General features: G+C 38.8%; 1 non-coding gene and 1 pseudogene across 1 annotated transcript; both read left to right on the forward strand.

The window, feature by feature from the left end:
• The first annotated feature begins 130 nt into the window (after positions 1-130).
• LOC117577501 (5.8S ribosomal RNA) lies at positions 131-309 on the forward strand. The gene has a single exon (XR_004573259.1). It is a non-coding gene; the product is annotated as a 5.8S ribosomal RNA (ribosomal RNA).
• Positions 310-664: 355 nt separating this feature from the next.
• Positions 665-10,271, forward strand: LOC117577495 (large subunit ribosomal RNA; annotated as a pseudogene).
• Positions 10,272-15,000: the final 4,729 nt, after the last annotated feature.

Consider the following 15,000-nt stretch of genomic DNA (forward strand, 5'->3'; position numbering starts at 1 on the left):
CGCAACATTTATTTAGGTATAAAAAAAAAATTTTATTGAAGGAATTGATATATGCCAGTAAAATGGTGTATTTTTAATTTCTTTCAATAAAAATATTCTTGACGTAATGAAATAAAAAAAAAAATTGTATCACTCTAAGCGGTGGATCACTCGGCTCATGGGTCGATGAAGAACGCAGCAAACTGTGCGTCATCGTGTGAACTGCAGGACACATGAACATCGACATTTTGAACGCATATCGCAGTCCATGCTGTTATGTACTTTAATTAATTTTTTAGTGCTGCTTGGACTACATATGGTTGAGGGTTGTAAGACTATGCTAAATAAGTTGTTTAAAAATTTTTCGGAATTTTAAGCACATTGTATATTATTGGATAATATAAGTGTGAATCTAAAAAGTTCTCGCTTAAGATATTCATAATATGAATTAATAAATGAAAATACTAAAACTCTGTTGCATGAGAAATTTGAAGAATTATATGTTCTTTATTCATTTCAAATAATATTGAGGAATGTCTAGCATAAAATATATTATTTTATAAACTAGAATTGCCTCTTATTAACGAATATGGTATAAAGAATAATTTTGTGAATATTATGGACCTTCAAGAAAAAAATAGTATATTTCAAAATAGGCAGAGAATTGTCTATAAGTGTAATTAAACAACCTCAACTCATATGGGACTACCCCCTGAATTTAAGCATATTAATTAGGGGAGGAAAAGAAACTAACAAGGATTTTCTTAGTAGCGGCGAGCGAAAAGAAATCAGTTCAGCACTAAGTCACTTTGTCTATATGGCAAATGTGAGATGCAGTGTATGGAACGTCAATATTCTAGTATGAGAAATTAACGATTTAAGTCCTTCTTAAATGAGGCCATTTACCCATAGAGGGTGCCAGGCCCGTATAACGTTAATGATTATTAGATGATGTTTCCAAAGAGTCGTGTTGCTTGATAGTGCAGCACTAAGTGGGTGGTAAACTCCATCTAAAACTAAATATAACCATGAGACCGATAGTAAACAAAGTACCGTGAGGGAAAGTTGAAAAGAACTCTGAATAGAGAGTTAAATAGTACGTGAAACTGCTTAGAGGTTAAGCCCGATGAACCTGAATATCCGTTATGGAAAATTCATCATTAGAATTGTAATATTTAATCAATATTATAACGATAGTGTGCATTTTTTCCATATAAGGACATTGTAATCTATTAGCATGTATGGAATTTATCAAACAATTTTGATAAGAGTTTATTTAAATTAGAGTGCTTGCATTTTAACATAAAATATAAATTTCAAAAATTTGATAAAGTGCTGATAGATTATATGAGTACAGTGCGTTAATTTTTCGGAATTATATAATGGCATGATTATCATTGATTTTTATGTTTATTATAAGCACTTGTATGATTAACAATGCGAAAGATTCAGGATACCTTCGGGACCCGTCTTGAAACACGGACCAAGGAGTCTAACATATGTGCAAGTTATTGGGATATAAACCTAATAGCGTAATTAACTTGACTATTATTGGGATTAGTTTTTTAACTATTTATAGTTGATTAACGCAATCCCGGGGCGTTCTATATAGTTATGTATAATAATATTTATATTATTTATGCCTCTAACTGGAACGTACCTTGAGCATATATGCTGTGACCCGAAAGATGGTGAACTATACTTGATCAGGTTGAAGTCAGGGGAAACCCTGATGGAAGACCGAAACAGTTCTGACGTGCAAATCGATTGTCAGAATTGAGTATAGGGGCGAAAGACCAATCGAACCATCTAGTAGCTGGTTCCTTCCGAAGTTTCCCTCAGGATAGCTGGTGCATTTAACTGTTGTATAAAATAATCTTATCTGGTAAAGCGAATGATTAGAGGCCTTAGGGTCGAAACGATCTTAACCTATTCTCAAACTTTAAATGGGTAAGAACCTTAACTTTCTTGATATGAAGTTTAAGGTTATGATATAATGTGCCCAGTGGGCCACTTTTGGTAAGCAGAACTGGCGCTGTGGGATGAACCAAACGTAATGTTACGGTGCCCAAATTAACAACTCATTCAGAAACCATGAAAGGCGTTGGTTGCTTAAAACAGCAGGACGGTGATCATGGAAGTCGAAATCCGCTAAGGAGTGTGTAACAACTCACCTGCCGAAGCAACTAGCCCTTAAAATGGATGGCGCTTAAGTTGTATACCTATACATTACCGCTAAAGTAGATGATTTATATTACTTGTAATATAAATTTTGAAACTTTAGTGAGTAGGAAGGTACAATGGTGTGCTTAGAAGTGTTTGGCGTAAGCCTGCATGGAGCCGTCATTGGTACAGATCTTGGTGGTAGTAGCAAATAATCGAATGAGACCTTGGAGGACTGAAGTGGAGAAGGGTTTCGTGTGAACAGTGGTTGATCACGAGTTAGTCGGTCCTAAGTTCAAGGCGAAAGCCGAAAATTTTCAAGTAAAAAAAAGTAACTAAAATTTATATTTATGTGTTGTCGCATAATTAAAAAAACTTGAGATGTAATTTGTGGAACGCATAAGGGAATAGCGGTTCCAATTCCGTAAACTGTTGAGTATCGTTGTTGTTATTAAATATGGGCCTCGTGCTCATCCTGGCAACAGGAACGGACCATAAAGAACCGTCGAGAAGAATATGAAGAGTGTTCTTTCTGTTTGACTAGCCGAGCTATCCATGGAAGTCTTGTCGCAGAGAGATATGGTAGAATGGCTAGAAGAGCATCGACATATACTGTTGTGTCGATATTTCTCTCCTCGGAACCTTGGAAAATTTATGGTGGGAGACACGCAAACTTCTCTCAACAGGCCGTACCAAATATCCGCTAAAGATGTGTCTCCAAGGTGAGATCTCTAGTCGATAGAATAATCGTGGTAAGGGAAGTCCTCGCAAATTAGATCCGTACTTCGGATAAGGATTGGCTCTGAAGAATTAGAGATAGTCGGGCTTGATGGGAGAAACCAATAACATGGGTTTATGTGCTCGTCTCTGGGTAAGATAGAGGTTCTTCTATCTATCATTTATGGTAGTTTCTTGTTCCCCGGATAGTTGTAGTTACGTAGCCCAATCTGTGGAACGTTCTGAGCTTAAAATTTTTAAGATACTAGTGTGGGCAACCAGCTAGTTCTTAATTAAACCTTATAAACAGAATTATCAATAACAATCAATTCAGAACTGACACGGGACTTGGAATCCGTGACTGTCCTACATAAGAACAAAGCATTGTGATGGCCGCTGACGCGGGTGTTGACACAATGTGATTTCTGCCCAGTGCTCTGAATGTCAAAGTGAAGAAATTCAAGTAAGCGCGGGTCACCGGCGGGAGTAACTATACTCTCGTAGCGGTAGCCAAATGCCTCGTCTTTCTTAATTAGGTGACGCGCAAATGATGGATTAACGAGATGTCCTACTGTCCCTTAATCTATCTCAGAGGTCTGGTGTTGCAACTGTCGAGCCTGAACAGCTGTTTAGCGGTGCCTGCAGTTTCGTAAGTGTTTTTGGCGAATAACAGTTATTTGTTATCTCTTAGTTGCGTGGTAAAAGTTTTCGCGTGTGCCGCTTTGTGCTCACCTACATGTCGCGTGTTGTTGTGCGTGTGAAGCAGCGTGGTAAATCGTCGCGCTGCGTTGAGAGTGTTGTACGTGCGTGTGCTTTATTGGTCTATAGCGCTATTAAAGTAAGCTTAGTTTCATGAGTGACGGAATATCTACTTTCTGGTGAGTAGCAGTTTTGAGTATTTTTAAGACTTGCAAAAAGTCTTTAGATGCCAGCGTGGCAAGCCGGCTGTTGGTGCTGGGGGAGTGGTGCGTCGACGAGCGACCTCCCTTCGTGGCTGACGGGATAGTTTAAGCGGAGGCGGTTCGGCGTCGCAAGGAAGCTGAAGAAGGCAGCTTCTTTAGCCTTCTCTTTGCTGATTGCTGGGTTAGGTGCTGAGTGTATGGGAGCCGCTAGTTGGTGGTGTCAGCGCTGCTACTAGCGTGTTTAGCGTGGCTGAGGAGAATCTGGTTTCGGCAGATTCGACCCCGCCGATGTGGCTCATTGGGATGTAAATGCTAGAGGAGTTTAGGGCGGCTGAAAAGGCAGCAGAGGGCGTTGGTTGCCTCCATTAGACAAGCCCCAGGGTCAATGATGCGCAAGGGAAGCCCAGTAGAGAAAATGAAGGCGATCAGTAAAGGACGTGTCTCACTGCTGTTGTTGCTGATTGTGGAATGCAAGGCAGGGCGCTAGGTTAGTGCTAGTTTATACCTAGCGGAATGTGGAGATGACGCTGCTGTTTTCGCAGATAGATGAGCTGGGAAAGATGAGCGTCTCTCCGAGGACGGTTGGAGGAGGCTCGCGACTGCATGCGAGTATGCGGCCCCTCCAATGGGCCTTTCCGAGTGCCAGCGCCGGTTAGCGCGGGGGGTGCTCCGCTGCGTGCACCGGTTTGCCATAAGGCGGCTTCCAAGTCGCAGGCGCCGTCTACCCCGGAGACGCCGAGACCTAAGCCAGTTGAGCACATGGTCCCTCAGGTGTCGCAGCAAGACTGCGATGACTCAATAAGTAGTGGTTTGATCAGGTGGTGAAGGAGGTGTGTAGGTCCAACTGGGTTGTCCCCTGGGTGTCTCGTTCGGATGGTGGTGGATTATTCGATCCGTGGCAGAGCGGGGAGTGGATGTTAAGAGGTCAGTGAGACTGATGTCCAAATACTGGGCGCCTAAAATTTGTTGGTGACGGGGCGTTCACTCAGATTACTCCTGACGAATTCATGAGTGATCTTTTCGAGAGTGAACCTCTAGTGACAGCATGTCTCTTGTAGGCCGTTCAAGGAAAGGCGTCCGTAATGGTGAGAAGCCATGGCCTGTGAACTGGTGGGTCAGACGTCGTCAATGTTGGTTGGAGGGCGATGGCATGGCCAATGCAACTCTGCTCTATGTTGGCCGCATGCTACATCAAGTGGGTTTTCAATTCGCGCTTGAGGAACTTTGACCCGGTTCTGAGCTGCTTCCGTATGCCCTGGGCTTCGACACAGGTAGCGGACTGCAGATGGCCAAGCAGATGTCTGTCCGGCGCTGTGGTCAAGTGGGCCATCGGGTAGCTAAGTGTTACCAATTTATGCACTTAGTTGCCGGAATTGGGTGCTTTTAAAGGGAGCTTCGAGCATCTTATGATGTCTCTGGCTTCGCGCGATATATAGTGCGATTGTCGCGAGGGCCAACGCTAGACATTAAAATGGCTAGCAAAGTCTTCAGTGAACTGCCAGCGTCATATGCAGTTATGTGCGATGTGGGCGAAATGATGTGTGAGAGAGGCAGTGTAGTGGCCCTGCTGCAGGAGCCGTATGTGAACCCGATGGTTGCGTACGTGGCTTACCCGCGCGCATGCGCGTGTTCACTGACAGCAGGGCAAGGCTTGCGGTGGTGGTGAATGATGTTGGTATGAATGCACTCTGATGTGTCTACCGACTGGGGGTGTGTGTGTGCCTTAATGGCAATCTTTGGCAGGGTGTTAGTTGTGAGTGTGTATTGCGCGTTCGGGGAACCCCTCGAGCTCGTATATAGCTACATGGATTGAGGTGCTACTACTGGCGAGTAAGCGATCCGATTCATCCTTGGTATTTGATGCGAAATGCGTCGTCCCCCGTGTGGTTCAGAAGATGCCCAGCACACTCTCGTCTGGGGTATCAGAACCACAGACGGGGTGAAACGCTAGCCGCCGAGTGGCCCGTGCCGTGTCCAAGATGTGTCGGGTCGTTAACAACCAGCGTGTGGTATACCTTTGTATGGTCCGAACGGGAAAAGTGACATTGACGTCACCTGTGAATGAAGCAGCAATGCGTGTGTTCATTTTGGAGTGGAGTGTTTTAGGTGGGGTAGGTATAAGTGATCACAATCCAATTGAGATTGTGTTTGCATATACTCCCACAACGAATGAAAGTGTTGGGGGTAATTCGTGGAGCACTTGTGGTGTGAATTGGGCCCAAATATGGGCTGTTTATATGTGAGGCGGCAACGCAAGTTCCGCTTAGCACCTTCAGTGCATGAGTGTTGACGAGCAGATCATGTGTGTGAATAGGTGGATGACGGGTGTGAATGATAGCATGCTTCGGAAGACACCGCAGGTGAATCTTAGCGTGTTAAGTGTGGACGAGTGAGTTGATGCTAAGCGTAAGGATACTTCGAACTCTTGCGGAAACGGTTTCAAAAGAGCGAGAATATCCAATGCCGATAGGGCGCCTGGCTCAGCTAAGGCTGAGAGTATAGTAAGGTTGTATGAATGAATGTACAAGGAAAAATGCTTGTACGTGTGAAAGAGCGGAATGGCGTGATTTTGTAGATCGCAATAAGATGTTCCTGGGGTCGTGTTTATCAAAATAGCGAGAGGGAAAGGCAGGGAGCTTAGTTTAGTGCAACATTACATGTCGGAGGCCCTTCAGCTAACGCCATGGAAGGATTGTATGAATGCTTTGCGTGAATGCTGTTTTCCCGCGAGAGAGAACCAGGAGGCTCCACTACATGTGGAGCAACTGTTTGAACCGCTCCGAGAAGCTGAATTGGGGGCGGCTTTTAAGAGGTTAAAGTCGAGAAAGTCCGCCGGGCATGGATGGTTTCAGACTGGGGAAATGTTGTAAATGTGTTTGGGAATTCGATTCCAAGAGTATATGTATGCATTGTATGAAGGTGGTGTGAATGAGGGATACTTTTTCCCAGTTGATGGAGTGTGCATAGATGGTAAGTGGCTCTTGAAGTCGCCGATAAGATTTCAGGGAGTGAATCATCGATCTTATGCGCGGGCATCAGTCCTACGCGTTCTGGTGCTTTGGAAAAGTTGCTAGAAAGAGTCATGATAGAAAAGTAGCTGACTTGAGTAGTTGAAGACCAGATTGTTCTGATAGACAATATGGCTTCACTAGAGGTAGATGTACGGAGGATGCATTGCAAATTATGGTCAAGGACTCCGTGGGGGTCCAGCAACTCCAGGTATGTCTTACGGTTCATTTTTTGTAGATTTTAGGGGTGCGTTTGACGCACTTAGCTGGGCAAGTTGTGTTAAGAAAATTGAGCGACTGTGGCTGCCGAGAGATGGCTCTATGGAAGAGCACTTTCTGGCAAGTGCGACAGCGACAGCAATTAGGAAAAAGATGTGAGCAGTGGGTCATGTGGATGTGGTTCGTTGTTGTCCGCAGGATCCAATCTGTGGTCCATTTATATGGAACCTAATGATGGACTCTATTGCGGCAACTCGAATTGCGCTGCAAGTGTTGTGCGTATGCGGGATGGATCTGCTCATTTTGATTGAGGTGGGCAATCGCGCTCGAGATTGAGCAGGTGCTAGGGAGTGCTTGCGCCATTGTTTGTCGATTTGGGCGACAGTGTCGGCGGTCGGTTTGGGCAGCGATAAGACGGGTGGCAATGTTACTCAAGTATAATTGTCTGCCGTCGGCCTCCAGTTTGTCAGACTAAACGACGTTAGCTTAAGTATGTGACTGTGAGGTTCGGTACTTCTTTGGCATTACTTTTTCGGGTGAGGGATGTGCTTTATGCCGCATCTCACCGGTCTCAGGGCCGCGTTGTTTAGTGTGTGCTTGGACAGGTGGCGTCGCATTTGCGGTAGTGAATTGGGCACTCAGCAGACGCGAGCTGTGCGTACCATATACAGCGGTCCTATTGTTGGCATGTGCAGCATATGGGGTTCGTCTGTTGTGGGTATGAGGCAGCAAAGACTTGTTGGGGCAGACAGAAAGTGCTGGCTTGCCAGCGTGTGATTCTTTTAGGTTGTCTGCCTGTGTGCCGCACTGTTTCTACGAAGCTTTGCAGGTATTGCTTGGGTGCAGCCACCTCTTATGGACTTGGAAGTCAGCGTAGAGCCTTGGATGTTCAAGATTAAGAGGCGGCTGCATTGTCTGCGGGCCAGAGTGGTTCATTTGTAGGGACGTAAAATAGCTTAGCAGTGGATAGCTGTAAGAAGAGTTATTGAGAAGAGTGTGTTCTGTCTGACTGGCAAGGTCAGATGGGATGCAAGTGTGAATGGGCGGGTTGACTCGCGAATTTATTCGTGATGTCAAATAGTTCTACTGCAGACCGTCCAGACTTCAGATTTAATCTGAGTCTCGGATTCTTGTTGACTGCCATGGTTCTCTCAATGCATTCTTGCATCGAGAGCCTGTTGCCGATAAGTCCGGAATGCCGCTGCGGTTTGGCAGCGGAAGACTGCCATGCATGTGTTGTGTGAATGCCCACTGTTATAGCGATATACGTAGTGATGGATGAGCTAGGGATTAGGCAATGGTGGTGGGTTTGACGTAAGTCAATACACTCTCCACTAAGTACTTGTTGTAGGTAATTTGATATGAGTTTTGCCCGCATTGTATTTGCGAGGACGGCGGTATGAGCGTTCTGGAGGCAGGAAATGAATGATTGGTGTGAATAATGTATGCATGAGGGGAATGGGAATGCTAGGTAGGCAGGCGTGAATCGGGATGTATGAATGTGGGGGTTGCAATGAATCGGAGCGTATGTATGTTGTATGTTTATGTTTCCACCTGGGCCACCAACCCGTAACTGTTTGGAGTTAAAAATTGGTAGTACCAGTTTGTGTACGAAACCTGACCGGGAGGTTTTTTTGGTACACGGGATACCTGGTGCCCGGCGGACAATATGTCTCGTGCTGGTATTCTGGTTGCGGCCCTTTCGGGAGTATCGTGGTGGATGTGGTTACATCCAAGCGGAATAGAGTGGAGGTTGCTCGCGTGGCGAGTGCGTAATACAACGCGTTGCCGTGAATACATAGATCGGAAGCGGTTTTAGATGGGCCTCACTCCTCACACAGGAGGTTGAGCCAACCCAACACAGTTGGCTCTTCAATGTGTACCCGTGAAATTACTCTCAGACATGGGGGCTGATTCGACGCCTTAAATGAATCGTTCTGTGCTGCGCACCGTGAGATAGAGCCACATGGAGGTGCTCAACGTTAGATCTAATCTATCTCCAAATTCCATGTCCTATCTACTATCCCTAGCGAACCCACGCCACAGCCAACGGAAGCTTGAATAATTAGCGGGGAAAGAAGACCCTTTGGAGCTTGACTCTAATCTGCAGTGTAAGGAGACATCAAGGTGGTAGAGACGGAGTGGGAGATATTAAAATTTCGGTTTAGTATCGACAATGAAAATACCACTACTCTTATTGTTCCTGCACTTACTTTGATTAAATGAACGTGTATCATTTTCCTAGCACATTTATACGAGATATATTTACTCATATATCTTATGGTATGGGTTTTGAATGCAGCTCTTGATCAAAGTATCACGAGTTTGTTATATAATCGCAAACAAATTCATTATATGAGAAAGAGTGCATTTATGTGTTCTTAAATAAAGAATTTGGTATCAAACTCCAATTACTCAGAGGATGGATCCAATTCAAGGACATTGCCCAGGGTACGGGAGTTGACTGGGGCGGTACATCTCTCAAATAATAACTGAGGTGTCCCAAGCCAGCTCAGTGCGACAGAAACCACACATAGAGCAAAAAGGGCAAATGCTGACTTGATCTCGGTGTTCAGTACACACAGGACAGCAAAAGCTCGGCCTATCGATCCTTTTGTTTAAAGAGTTTTTAACAAGAGGTGTCAGAAAAGTTACCATAGGGATAACTGGCTTGTGGCGGCCAAGCGTTCATAGCGACGTCGCTTTTTGATCCTTCGATGTCGGCTCTTCCTATCATTGTGAAGCAAAATTCACCCAAGCGTTGGATTGTTCACCCATGCAAGGGAACGTGAGCTGGGTTTAGACCGTCGTGAGACAGGTTAGTTTTACCCTAACTAATGACAAAACGTTGTTGCGACAGCATTCCGGCGTAGTACGAGAGGAACCGCAGGTACGGACCAATGGCACAATACTTGTTCGAGCGAACAGTGGTATGACGCTACGTCCGTTGGATTATGCCTGAACGCCTCTAAGGTCGTATCCGTGCTGGACTGCAATGATAAATAAGGGGCAATTTGCATTGTATGGCTTCTAAACCATTAAAAGTTTATTATTCATTAATAGACGACGATGGATGTGATGCCAATGTTACATATAACATAGTAAATTGGGAGGATCTTCGATCACCTGGTGCCGCGCTAGTTATATATTAAAACATTATTTAATACAATGACAAAGCCTTGAATCAATTGTAAACGACTTTATAACAGGCAGGTGTTGTAAGTGGTTGAGCAGCTGCCAATACTGCGATCCACTGAAGCTTATCCTTTGCTTGACGATTCGCATAAAATATATATTTTAAGGCATATATAAAAAAATATTATATATATATTTATATATATAAATATGCAAAATTGTATGCATAATATTAATTATGTGTTATACAACGCATATAAGAAGAAAATTTATATAATATATAAATATGTATTATATATATATAAATAAATAATATATCTATGTGTACAAATATACTTGTGTATTTTAAATATGCATTTATTTAGTATGCGTTAGTTATATATATTTATTTGGTAGCAAAAGGAACGCCATTATATTAGTGGCGCGAAATTAATAATATGCATAGTAAGTATATCTTATGTATACAAAATACTTGCATATTTTATATATGCATTTATTTATTATGCGTTGGTTATATATATTATATTTGTAGCAAAAGAACGCCATTATATTAGTGGCGAAAATTAAGAATATGCATAGTATATATCTATGTGTACAAAATACTTGCGTATTATATATGCATTATTTATAATGCGTTGGTTATTATATATTTTATTTGGTAGCAAAAGGAACGTCATCATATTAGTGGCGAAAATTAAGAATATGCATAGGTATTACTATGTGTACAAAATACTTGCGTATTTAGAATAATGCATTTATTTATTATGCGTTAGGTAATATATATTTATTTTGGTAGCAAAAGGAACGCCATTATATTAGTGGCGAAAATTAAGAATATGCATAGTCAAGTAATCTATGTATACCAAAATACTTTGTATATTTATAATATGCATTTATTTATTATGCGTTGTTATATATAATTTATATTGGGTAGCAAAAAGGAACGCCATTATATTAGTGGCGAAAATTAAGAATATGCATAGTATATCTATGTGTACAAAATACTTGCGTATTTAAATAACATTTATTTGGTAGGAAAAGGAACATCATCATATTTTAGTGTGCGTAAAAATTAAGAATTATGCAAAGTACTTAGCGTAATTAAAAGTATGCATTTAGTTAGAATATAGTTGTATTAGTATCTGTGGTGAGCAAAGGAACGCGCATTATATTAGTGGCGAAAATTAATATGCATAGTATAATCTATGTATATGAACAAAATACTTGCATATTTTTATATATGCATTTATTTTATTATGGCGTTGGTTATATAATATTTAGTTGGTAGCAAAAGGAACGCCATTATATTAGTGGCGAAAAATCAAGAATATGCATAGTATATCTATGTGTACAAAATACTTGCGTATTTTTTATATATGCATTTATTTATTATGCGTGAGAATATAATATATTTATTGGTAGCAAAAGGACGCCATTATATTAAGTGGCGAAAATTAAGAATATGCATAGTTATCTATGTGTACAAAATACTTGTATATTTTAAATATGATTTATTTAGTAAGCGTTAGTTTATATACTTTTATTTGGTAGCCAGAAGGACCCATCATGATTAGAGCGAAATTTAAAAATATGATGGTATATCTATGTGTACAAAATACTTGTGTATTTTAAATATACATTTATTTGGTACGCAATTACATGAATTTGGTAGCCAGAAGGACGCCATCATATTAGTGGCGAAAATTAAAAAATATGCATGATATAAAAAAAATGATATATACATTTATGTATTGTATCTATATGAACAGAATACTTGCGTATTTTAAGTATGCATTTATTTCATACACAATTATGTGTTTGGTGCAAAAAGAACGCCATCATATTAGTTGGCACAAATTAAGACATGAGATATGATTTCAACTTGACAAAAATTTCAACATATGAAAATTGAAGAAAAAACTTTTTAAATAGCATTTTATACTGTTTATTTAATATAATGAGATAAGATTTTGAATTTAAACTTGAGAAAAAGATTTTTTTGACTTGGTGAAATTTTTTATTGAACTGCAGCCATATGATATGAGGTTCTACCGAGAGATGAGTTCAACTTTGACAAAAATTTCAACATATGAAAATTGAAGAAAAAAACTTTTTAAATATCATTTATACAGTTTATTAAATAAAATGAGATACAATTTTGAATTTAACTTGAGAAAAAAATTTTTTGGACTTGGTGAAATTTTTATTGAATTGCAGCCATATGATATGAGGTTCTACCGAGAGATGAGTTCAACTATGACAAAAAATTTCAACATATGAAAATTGAAGAAAAAACTTTTTAAATATCATTTTATACAGTTATATATATAATAGATAAGATTTTGAATTTAACTTGAGAAAAAGATTTTTTGGACTTGGTGAATTTTTTATTAACTGCAGCCATATGATATGAGGTTCTACCGAGAGATGAGTTCAACTTTGACAAAAAAATTTCAACATATGAAAATTGAAGAAAAACCTTTTAATTATCATTTTAAACAGTTTATTAATATAATGAGATAAGATTTTGAATTTAACTTGAGAAAAAGATTTTTGGACTTGGTAAAGTGAATTTTTTTATTGAACTTCAGCCATATGATATGAGGTTCTACCGAGATATGAGTTCAACATTGAAAAAAATTTCAACATATGAAAATTGAAGAAAAAACTTTTTAAATATCATTTTATTACAGTTTATTAATATAATGAGATACGATTTTGAATTTAACTTTGAAGAAAAAAAATTTTTTGACTTGGTGAATTTTTTATTGAACTGCAGCCATATGATATAGGTCTACCGAGATATGAGTTCAACTTTGACAAAAAATTTCAACATATGAAAATTGAAGAAAAAACTTTTATATATCATTTTATATAGTTTTTTAATAAAATGAATAAGATTTTTGAATTTACTTGAGAAAAAAATTTTTTGAACTGGTAATTTTTTGGACTTGAATAATTTTTATTTGACTTCAGCCATATGATATAAGGTTCTACCTATGAGTTCAATTGACAAAAATTTCAACAATGTTGAAAATTGAAGAAAAACTTTTTAAATAGCATTTTATCTGTTTAAATATAATAGATACAGATTTTTAAAGTATTATTAAACTTAGTGACATAAAGATTTTTTGGACTGGTGAATTTTATTGAACTGCACGCCATTATGATATGAGAAAACGTGTCACAAAACCGAGATGGTGAGTTCAACGCAGGCATGTATATTGAAAAAATTTCACAAACATATATAAAAATATGTAAGAAAAACCGCATAAGTATATATCATTTATATACTAGTAATCATATAGAATGCAGATAAGATTTAATTTTAAGTTGAGAAAATAATAAGTTTTACTTGGTGAAATTTTTTATTTAACTGCAAACCATAATATACATAAGGTTCTACCTTAGTAATATGAGTTCACTTTGAGAAAAATAACAATGTCACAAAACCTACGATTATACTAGTTAATTTGTCGAGCAGGCATGTCATTGAGAAAATGATAAGTGAAATATATCATGCTATGTATATGGAGTGAGTCGCTCATAAAGGATACGGCATAAGTCATATATAAATAATATATGAAAATAATCATATAGAAGGCATATGATTAAAAAATAAAAATAATGAGTTTTACTGTGTATTTATTAAATTAGGCAACAAAAAGATACGTTAGATGGTAATAAAAAATAAGACAATTTGTAGATAACGTGTCACAAAACCTATATAGGGTGGTGAGGTCGGGCAGGCATGTCATTGAGAAAAATTTCACAAGTGAAATTATATATATGTCTATGTATATGGAGTGTAATGCCGGCATAAGTCATATATGAAAATAATCTATAGTGAATAATGAAATCAATAAGTTTAGCACAAATAATTAGGATTATACCTTAGTAAATTGAGTTAGAAAATCACAAAATATATAGTTTGTCGAGCCATGTTGAGAAAAATTCACAAGTTAAATGACTATGTATTATGCGAGTAGTGCCGGCAGATCATATAAAATAATATAGGAAAAAATCTATAGAAGGCAATATGATTTAAAAAAAAGTTAAAAAATATGAAGTTTTACCTTAGTAAGATATGAGCAATAAAAATAGAGCATGTGTAGAAAACGGTGTTACAAAACCTATATAGGCGGTGGTGAGGTCGGGGCAGGCATGTCATATGAGATCAAAAGTTGCACAAGTGAAATATATATGGACTATTATAAGGTCATGCCGGCAATGTCATATGAAAATAATCATATAGAGGCAATATGATTTCAAAAGTTAAAAATAATGAGTTTACTGTTAGCATATATATGAAAGATACATGTATACCTTAGTAAAATTGAGTGAGAAAAGTGTCCTGATGTCGAGCGGCATGTCATAAGAAAAATTTCACATATATGACTAATGTATAATGAGTCTTATGTCATATATAAATAATATATAATATCATATAGAAGGCCATATGATTAAAAAAGTTAAAATAATGAAGTTTTACTGTTGTATTATTAAATTAGTGCAACAAAAAGATACGTTAGATGGTAATACTAATAAAATAAGAGCATTGTAGAATAACGTGTCACAAAACCTATATAGGAGGTGGTGAGGTTTCGGGGCAGGCATGTCATATGAGAAAAATTCACCAAGTGAAATATATATGACTAATATATATGGAGTGTCATGCCGGGCATAAGTCATATATAAATAATATATGAAAATAATCATATAAAGGCAATATGATTAAAAAAGTTAAAAATAATGATTTTACTGTTCGCTCATATTAAATTAGTGCAACATTAAAGATACATTAGGTGTTAGCTCTTAGTAAAATGAGCTGGTTGTAACAAACGTGTCACAAGAAAACTATATAGGTGGTGGTGATG

The sequence above is a fragment of the Drosophila albomicans genome, unplaced genomic scaffold (assembly GCF_009650485.2).
Source record: "Drosophila albomicans strain 15112-1751.03 unplaced genomic scaffold, ASM965048v2 utg000079l_pilon, whole genome shotgun sequence".
Classification (NCBI taxonomy): domain Eukaryota; kingdom Metazoa; phylum Arthropoda; class Insecta; order Diptera; family Drosophilidae; genus Drosophila; species Drosophila albomicans.